The sequence below is a fragment of the Crocodylus porosus genome, unplaced genomic scaffold, assembly GCF_001723895.1.
Source record: "Crocodylus porosus isolate Cpor-Errol unplaced genomic scaffold, CroPor_comp1, whole genome shotgun sequence".
Lineage (NCBI taxonomy): Eukaryota > Metazoa > Chordata > Crocodylia > Crocodylidae > Crocodylus > Crocodylus porosus.
The window spans coordinates 33,078,798-33,088,440 of record NW_017728906.1 but is presented as its reverse complement, the minus strand read 5'-3'; the positions used below and the strand labels follow the sequence as shown (position 1 = coordinate 33,088,440).

The window sequence follows — 9,643 nt, the reverse complement described above, 5'->3', positions numbered from 1 at the left end:
TTTGAGCCAAATCAGTTAAGTCTGATACTACATTCAACCAGGTTTATCTCAAACTGGTTTCAGCCATTTTCAAACTGGTTTATGTGCACTGAACATCTATTCTGTTACCGGTTTATGTGTAATGTCTATCCCTAGCCAGGATGAACACTGTTGATGACAATATTTGACTCTTGCCTCTGAAGCTCAGCTGAAACTCTGAAAGCAAATTCATTAAGCACTGAGTAGTTTAGTTGCCTCTGTTCTCCACTTGTCTTAGACACACTCGTTATTGTTTATTTCTAAATGTAGTGTGGCTACTGAGACTAAACAAATTAAACCTATACCTAGGCTCATATTCTGTGCTCTGTTGAGACCTGATCAGTGTGGTGGAGATGTGGCAGTGACTCTTCCATGACTCTTTATCTAGTTCTGTCCCAAGCTAGGGAGAATTTAGAGCAAGCTTCACTTCACGAGCAATAACAGTCTGCAAGAGGCTGCACTCCAGCTGGGATTGTGCTGCATCCATAACTTGTGTCCTTTTTATACTATTTGGATTGGGAAAATAATGGTGCAAGTACTGGCTGACCCAGCTCATCATCTTTTGAGGACCACCACAACGCTAGAGAAACCCTTAGCAGGGGAAACATAGTTTCTTCTTCTTTGTGCTACCAGAGTAAAGGAAGATGGGAGACTGTCCTTGACTGTGATTTACTAAAACATGAATCCTAATGCAAACATTTTATTTTCTCTTTTACATAAACCATGAGGATGGCAGGCTATGTTACTGTGGCCAGTCCCCACTTCTAAAACCATTTTGAATCAAAGTGGTTCCCATATTTTGCCTTTACCAGCAGTCATACCTTAAGCCTAGACAATCTTAGGCGAGTTGATCAATTTGAAATTCTCAGTTCAGGAAGATATGCCTGTTGTCAGTTTGTGCTGGGTAGAAAGGGTAAGAAACAGGCTATCTTTTTAATAAACAATGTGATTTAAAAATAGGCAGGCAGCATTTGACATGTACAGAACCATTTTAAACCATTGACCAAAGTCTGATTTATGCTGTAGATGATATTTATATTAGTATCATGCACATTCTTGCATCTTTTTGTGCATGCATATAGCTACTCTTCATTTCTGTTGCCTTCTAATCGAGATAATACTGCCTTTTTAAAATGATGCGTTTACTGAGCAGTCAGTTCTCTTAAGTGACCATTTCTTTGTGCATTAATAACAATGAAAAAGTCAATGCCCAGTGCTGCTATAGTTTCATCCATGCTTCTCCACATTCATATGAAAGCACTGAATCTCAGTCACATTTGCACCCAAACTTGCCCCCTTGAATGTTTTTGTATCTGACATTTTGAATGAGGCTTACCTTAACTCTTTTTGGGAACAAATCATATCTGAGCAAAAACAGTTGCCAGGCACAAAAGTGCCAAGTTAGAGGGGAAAAAAGAGCAGTTGTATAAAAATGTGATATCTACAAGATCCACCAAATTATGAAACAGCTGGCCATTAAAATGGCCAAGGAAAACACTGCAGAGATGGGGATAGTTAAGTACCTCCTGAGCTGCCATGTGTGGGTTTATGCATGTCTGGCAGAGGAGGGTTAGACTCAGTTGTGCTTTGTTTGATCTGGCCCTTTAAATGGCTAACCTTGTAATTAGGCCCTTTTGGTGCATATAACACATTTATGCAACAGACTACTTCCTAACTAGGGCATTTTTCTGTATATAACTGCTTTATATAGACAATGAAAGTGACTTAAGTGACCACTCGAGGGTCTAGCAAGAATCGGTTGCCTAACAAAGGTGGTCTTTAACTGTCAAGTTCCAACTAATTTGTACTGGAAACCTAGGGGATATTTTTAGGTGGCAAATAAGTGAGGGGCTTGTGTTGCTGAGTGTCATTTAATGCAGTGATTTATTCATAGTGCTCTGAGTTTGAGCTGATGCTTCCATTATTAAACTTCCAACCCCCTTTGTTCCCCATGGTAAACACTGAGTCCAGTCACTTGTCCCGAGGGGGTTTCTAATATTGTTAGGTGTTTATATTTTAAATGTGAATTAGGAAGGAACTGTAATGAGAGGAGAACACAAGGGATTTAAGAAGCGTATTTAGTTTAATATTCATCATGTTTAGGTTATGTGTAATTCCACCTTTTCTTCTTTCATGCAGTTGCAACAAGATCAGACCTACAGGCGCATACACAGCTCTGGTGGAGTTGCATTTTGTTACATCAGGTCTGAATTGAGTTCAGTATGTACTGGACATCTTTCTTGGCTTCATTACCACCAGTAGATAGTTTTTTTCTGGGAATTTGAATACAGAAGCAGAATGTTAGAAGCTCCCACTCATTGAAATGCTGCCTTTTAAAATATAAGGCAAGAGCACTTAATCACCAAACTCAGAGCCATTTTTCATATCCTTCACCTGAAGGCAAGAGCCAGCCATGACTAAGATGTGCTTGGCATTATTGTAGCAAGATGTATATGCTTCATGAAGATCTGGGCTCCAAGAAGACAGTTGTTTGGTCCAGTTAAAACTAAACATATTGGAGGCATGTCTATCATTCTGTGGGCTTCATTCTGTGGCAGGAAGCACATGCTTAGCTGTTAATTGTGATTATTACTGTGTTGCATCATACATCTCTAATCAATCTTCTGTCAGACTTTTACACCAAATATTTGCTGAAAAAGCAGTTTGGGGAGAGACTAGCCAAATGGGAGTGGAAAGCAATGAGTTACAACAGAACTCATCTGCTGAAAGGACCTTCTTTTCTACCACTTATCACCATGACAGGAGCCAGTCTGCTCTAGCCCTTTAAAGCAGAAACAGAACCCAGAATCAGGATTAACTTCTCTCACATACCTTGTGTCACCCCAGAACTGAATGGATCATATAGGTGAGCTTGTGCATGGCAAAAAAAAAACAGTACAATGTCCACTAACTCTGCCATCAGGCTTTGCTTGATGCTAGTTCCAAGACTGAATAAAGGAGGGGGCAAGGGTGCAGAGCTTGGTATCACTAACTGCTTATACACAAACTCCTTTGTGTTCTAATTAGAATGCTACAGTGTTGTGTGTATTAAGCCCCCACACATTTTACTATTGCTGGGCAGCTCTTTAACTAAACCTTATCAATTGAGGTTTATCTAACATCCTGTGGCCATTTTTAAATGCACAGGGGCTTAATACACGTGATGTTGAAGCATTTTAATTAGAGTGGCTTAACAGAAGCCACTCTAATTAAAACACCCCTGCATCTCAGAGCACGTGTATAGACAGCCACTGTTCCTAAGCAGGCCTAATCATAGGAAGTGTTACAAGCAACTCATAAAGACCATGCTCTCTGGCATGGCAACAGGCAGCAGGCAGTGCAGGAAGTGGCTAGGCAATATAATGCCAGGTATCTAAATTTGCTTTTTGTCTAGCACAAGGCAGATCACAGGAGTAGAAAGCATGACTAACCTCTCTATGATTGTTGGGCATGGAATGGAGGAAGGAAGGAAGGAAGAATGGCCTCTGCACGGGTCCTATAGCAAGTACAAGGGAAAAGGCTGGGAATCATAGAAAACTAGGGTTGGAAGGGACCTCAGGAGGTCATCTAATCCCACCTGCTGCTCAAAGCAGAACTATCCCCAAGTAGATAATTCCAGCAAGGGCTTTGTTGAGCTGGGTCTTAAAAACCTTCAAGGATGGTGATGCCACCACCATTATATGTAACCTGTTCCAGTGCTTCACAACCATCCTAGTGAGAGAGTTTTTTCTAATATCCAACCTAAACCTCCCTTGCTGCAACTTGAGTTAAGTGGAGATGACAGAAATCCAGATAGATGGGTTGAGATAACCAGGGTATCTTATGCCATTTTGAAGCTAAGTAGTGTACCCATTCAGTGGGCCTTCCCACAATTCCAAAGGGATGACACAACCAAGCTTATCTTCCAAGTACAATTTTTGCTGTCTGTAATATGTGACATGAGTTGTCACTTGAATTGTACATAATTGGCCAAGGAAAGTGAGGGTGGGGAGAAGGGACAGAGCAAGATCTAATTTGTATTGGAAAAATCTCAGAAACTTTTTCTTGTCTTCCAGGTAGATTTGCCTGCTCATTAAGCATGGAACTTTCTCCAATGCAGAGGCAACAAGCACAACACCTTTTCATCTGAGAAGTCCTCAAAACACGAGGCTGAGGGAGCTGGGCTTATTTAGTCTGGAGAAAAGATTTAATAGCAGCCTTCAGCTACCTGAAGGGTGGTTCCAAAGAGGATGGAGCTAAACTGTTCTCAGTAGTGGCAGATGACAGAACAAGGAGAAATGGTTTCAAGTTGCAACAAGGGAGGTTTAGGTTGGATATTAGGGAAAACTTGCTCACAAGGAGGGTAGTAAAACACTGGAACAGGTTACCCAGAGTGGTGGTAGAGTCTCCATCCTTGAGGATTTTGAAGTCCTGGCTAGACAAAGCCTTGGCTAGGATCCAGTTGGGGATGGTGCCCCTTCCAACCCTAATTTTGTATGCTTCTATGACTTAATTAGTGAAAAGGTCTTAAGCTGGCTCTCTGCTAGGGATGAATTTCACCCTAAGGTAGGTTTTAAAAGACCTGTTCAGTAAATGCAGGCACAGCTTAGGGTTTGAGGAACTTGCTTGATTGATGCCAAAGTCTTTATGAAAGGAAGAGACAGCACAGAAAAGTGGTGTAGTAAACTTGCCTGGTCTTCCTATTCTTCAAATGTGGGTCAGATTTGTTTGGCTCATTCCACTTAAGTTGGAATGAGCCAAACAGTCTTAGGTTGCCATTTAATTGTCTATAAATTTTTAAGGTGATATCCTGGCCTGGCTGAAGTATATGACAACTCCCACTGACTTGAGTGGCGCCAGAATTTCATCCTCAGTCATTATCAACTCCTCTACAGTGTAATAAGAGTTAGAAGCCATAGAAAATTGAGACATTTTTCAAGGTGGGGAAGAAATAAAAATATTTGAACTGAAAATTAATGCATTAGACCAGGAAAATGTTTTGAAGGGACAGAATAGGAGAAATAGTAATTCTGTTAGAGAGATCTCTCTCCAACTCAGCAGGGGATGGCATATTATTTGCCTAAATTACACTAGAAATGGTGAAGTACTAGTTTTCTGACATGCTCTAGTCTCCTAGCTGCTCATCACTCACAAAAAAAAAAGAAGAAAACCACCACTTCCTTCCCTCCTTGAATATTATAAACAATGGATTGCTAGATAATATTTCTAATCCTAGCCCTTTCTTCTTCTTCCCTTGACTGTTGGTTCAGACACTCACAAAGTCCCTCTGTATTTTAACATGAACTGGTTGTTTCTTTCTTTCTTCCTTTTTTTGGTCAACAATTAAAATGTTTCTCCCTGAAAATAGAAGCCTTCATTTGTATATTGGCCGAGTTCTCCATCTTTTGAATGATCCATCATTTAGCTGTCTTCTGATTGAGGACATACAATCAATGAATGGTATTATTCTCAGTCTTTTTTAAAGCTTGTCTGAGAACAGTTCTTTCCAAAATATAAATCTCAGAGCTGCTACTGGATTATTACTTTTTTACGCCCCCCCCCCCCAATCTGGTTTGCAAAATGATGACATTTTATAGGGTATGAACTAATGAGTCCTGCAGCCAAATTAGCTCAAATTAGCCTCTGCTCCCTGTAGACAGAGTGCAGAGGGGTGAGGCATATGTGCAGAACTTTTTTTGGCTTATGGAGTTCAGATAAAAAAAAGAAGAACAATGTTGTAATTATATGCAGTATGTTGAATTTAATTTCTTTGAAGGATAATCAGATGTGATAGTGCTTTCCTGACTTTTGGGTTTTTTGGTTTTTTTACTAACATTTAACACTTAAAATAGATATTGTTGCTCTTGAGCAATACCTGTTAAGAAATAAGTCATGCCATTTAATCCCTTTTAGTCACTGTAGCCTTAAAATTGCATAAAAGAATAAGTTATGACAGTAGCAACAGGAATCTGCATTAAACAGAAATGGGAAGGAAAATAAAAGGCTACCTGTGGAAAAAAGGCTGCTTGGCAAAATTGCCAAACTTGATTCAGTACACAGAAGGCTAGAAAAAGATATGAAAAATCAAGTGTGGAAAACAAAGAGAGGAAATGACTTAGCAGGGAAGTAGCCTAGTTCTTTAGGGGACTGAAATACAAAGCAGCTTTAGTTATGAGTCTTGGAAAAAGATGAAGCTTAGTTTTCAGACATTGCTGCCTAAAAACTAATGTGCGCCAGTGGAGTTGTTACTTTTTAAAGTTCTTGGTGGGTTGCTGCTTGTTCTTCCCAGTAAATCTGGTTGTTTTATTGAGATTTACAATGGCACTGTGAACAGAAGTGCAGTGATTTAATGCCTTGTTGTGGTATTCTTTCATTTTCAAACCTGGACAGGTTAACACAGAGGAAAGAAAATTCTTTGGGCTTGATGGTAAGCAAACACATACTTCTGCCTGCAGGCTGCAACCCCCCTCCCCCAGTAATCTGACTATACAATTGTGACAGTATCCTGACTCCTGATTGGTTGAGAATTTGACAATACGAGGGTGATCTTAGAACTAGACCTTGAAAACATTAGGAATTAGGTCCTTGAGGGTGAGAAGGTATAAGGGAGAATGTTTGTAACGCCATGATATTTTCTGGCAAGTTGCAATAGGAAAGACAATTCAGTGGGCTTTATCAAGGGGATGTCTATGCTGTTTAACTGAGATAATGGCAGAGCCTGATATTTGGTGTCTAAAATTTTATGAAAATATGGCATTTCTGGTTCTAGCCTTGGCTGGAAATCAGATGTGAAAATGAGTAGACATTTTAAAACCTTATGTAACAGGTGCAAAGCTCACCCGGCTGCAAGCTGAGTGGGTGAGCTGTGCTTAAGAGCTCTGGAAGAAAAGAGTGGCAAACCTTTGCAGAGGGTGCATAAGCTTTACCAGACAGGAGGGTATGCAGTGCATGGTGCATGCTTCTTATTGGAGTGTTTAAATTGTGACAAGAGCCCACATTGCAAACCAGGCTCTGACTGGCTGCTACTGAGACATAAAAGCTGAGGGAGGGAAAAGAAAAGAAAAAGGTAAAAGAACAGAAGCTGGGAGGAGCGGACTCCAGCCCTGGAGAGAGAGGTGCAGACTCAGCCCAAGCCAGGGGAGACTGAGCTGAAATTTGACCAGGGAGCATGTATCAGGACAGGGGAGAGGCTGTGTCATCCTGTGAGAAGCTGATTCTGCACAACATTTGGGACTGTGCAACCAGGGACACAGGTGCCAGGGAAAGAGTGGGTTGGCAAGCAAGGCTGGTAGGCTTGCTGAGGCTAGGAGAAGCAGCTGAGCCCTTAAAGGTTAATGACCGGCTGTGAGTTGTGTCTGACTGAGACGCTGGGGTGAAATCAGAGCTGGAAAGCCTTGAATGACAGCCAGAGACCTGAAGAGGGAAACCCCTGTCTACTGGTAGATGTGCTGGGAGGCAGAGACAGCCCCCAGGGGGAGTGGGCTGAGAGAAAACCAGTGTGTGAGGGGACATCTAATCATTAGTGTTTGCAGTAATTGCATTTTCAGATGGAAACTGCTTAAGAGAACAATCTGCCAATAAAGGAAATGACAGGGAGCCTATTGCCTGCAGCAGCTGTTCAGCCTGTTTTGCTGTGTTACCAGGAATGATTAAAGGAGGCCATTTCCCCCAGAACAGCAGAAGCCTCACCTTCACCTTTTAGTGGTGGATCATAGTTATAGCTGTGTTGCCATTTATTGTTATGGGAAGTAGATTGTGACCAGAAATAAATCAGTTGGGTAATGGGGGAAGGAAATTGTTTTAAAGGGTTTTATCAAGATGAATTTAGTTATTGAGGTTGTTTAACAGAAGTGGGATCACCCAGGGTGTTGGAATTATCCACCTAATGTTGTAGCTGTCAATTTATTCAAAATTGTTAGTTTTGATATTAACTATTGTTATTATATTTCTTTGTTTATTTATTTTCCCCGTGTATAAATTGATTGTGTATAATAAAGAGTAACATGTTCATTGGGTTTGGAGCTAATTCCTGCACAGTGAGGGTGAGGGACACACCTCTCCATGTGACACCTCAGTCAGTAGTCTGCCTGAGGAGCTTTTAGGGCTACTGGTACCCTAAGGACCCAAGCACGCAAGCCTTAGCATGCTGGCATAGGCTACAGTTAAAAAGTCTCTGTTTTCACTTATTTATTCTGCAAGCTCGGGAAGATTTTGGCATATGAATGTGGGTAGGTGTTCCTTTTCAGAGCTTGATTATTCACTGGAAAGGGACACTCTTGGTCCTAGAAAAGCTATGGCTCTCTGCAGAATAGCCACTGTCTAAGGCAAAGAACTTCAGGCTCAATCCAATAAAAGACTGAGGTGCCTACAAATTAGGCACAGCAATGCCTAACTTTTAGGCTCTTGATCTCTGTAGTGGAGTCCAAAACCCAGAGTAAGGTATTGTTACCAGATTTGCCTGTGACCTTGGGGGGCACTCATTTATTAAGTGTACATTTCTGGGGTCTCTGTAATTCTATCAATGTGCTGCTTGTGTCACTTGTTTTTCTATATGGAGCTGTATCTCTCCCTTCTGCAAGTTCTTACCCCCCAGTGGAGCTACCTTGCAGGGTTTAGTTTTAATAGAGCTAGGTTCCTCCAACCACTGAATCAATCAAACACATACACACACCCACACCCACACCCACACCCACAAAGGTCAACCAAGCACATCTGAGTCAGGCCGGGTTACTCAGCACTTCCAGCTGACACTCTCATATGGCACAGACTCAGTTCAGAAGGGTAACAATAAAATGCAGTCAGACACAAGCACACTGGTTAACAGAGTACCTCTGAGCAGGCAGGGACTCAGCATTTCCAGGCTGATACCCTCATGTGCCCCAAACTCAGAAAGAACTTATTTCAGCAGGACAATAATAAAGTGCAGTCAGCTACACACACTCAGGTTAACAGGGCACGTCTGAGCAGGCTGGGTTTGATCAGCACTTTCAGCTGATACCCTTATGTGCCTCAAACTCATCATGTCCTAATCTCTTGTTACATGTGTCCCGGTAGTAACTCCCTTAATGAGCAAACTCCACAAGATTTTTGGGCATTACAGGTATTTTTGGCTTACGTAAAAGAAGCATTGCTGCAGAGCAAATGGGGAAGTCAAGGAGAAGGAAGAGTACATGAGGTTCAGAGAGAGAGAGAGTATGGTAACCACCTTAACCACAGAACTTATTTTATTGCCATGTATATGGAACTTATGACGATACTACAATATTACACAGTTGGGTGTTTGGGGAAGTCTAGCTCAAGTTTGATCAGCAAAAGTCAGGTTTAAAATGCTGTGCCTGGAGAGAGAGAAAGAGGGTTGGGATCTCACCTCTCAGCAAAGCTTGAACCGGTCGAGGTTCCCAGGTGTTTGTTGGAGCTTGCAGACGTGCACAGACCTCAGTACAATCAGTGAAGGTGCTCCAGGCAGAAAAAAGAAAAGTGAAGTGGGACTAGGGGAGTTGTCCTAATCATGTCACACTTATCTGGAGGGGTTTAGGAGTCTCTCACTGTATCTTCACTGCCTTTCATAAGTCTTCCTTCTGACCAGTTCTGGTTCAGGCGGGGCGGGGGGAGAGTCTTTTGTGAGTCGGACAGGCTGGGTACTGCA

General features: G+C 41.7%; 1 long non-coding RNA gene across 1 annotated transcript in view; it reads left to right on the top strand.

Annotated features, from left to right (window-relative positions):
* The window catches only part of LOC109305882, a 14,779-nt gene extending 5,338 nt beyond the window's left edge, over positions 1–9,441 (top strand). Inside the window, exons 3-4 of the long non-coding RNA XR_002099752.1 lie at positions 4,763–4,768; positions 9,343–9,441. This is a non-coding gene — a long non-coding RNA (uncharacterized LOC109305882). The remainder of the gene's footprint in view (positions 1–4,762; positions 4,769–9,342) is intronic.
* Positions 9,442–9,643: the final 202 nt, after the last annotated feature.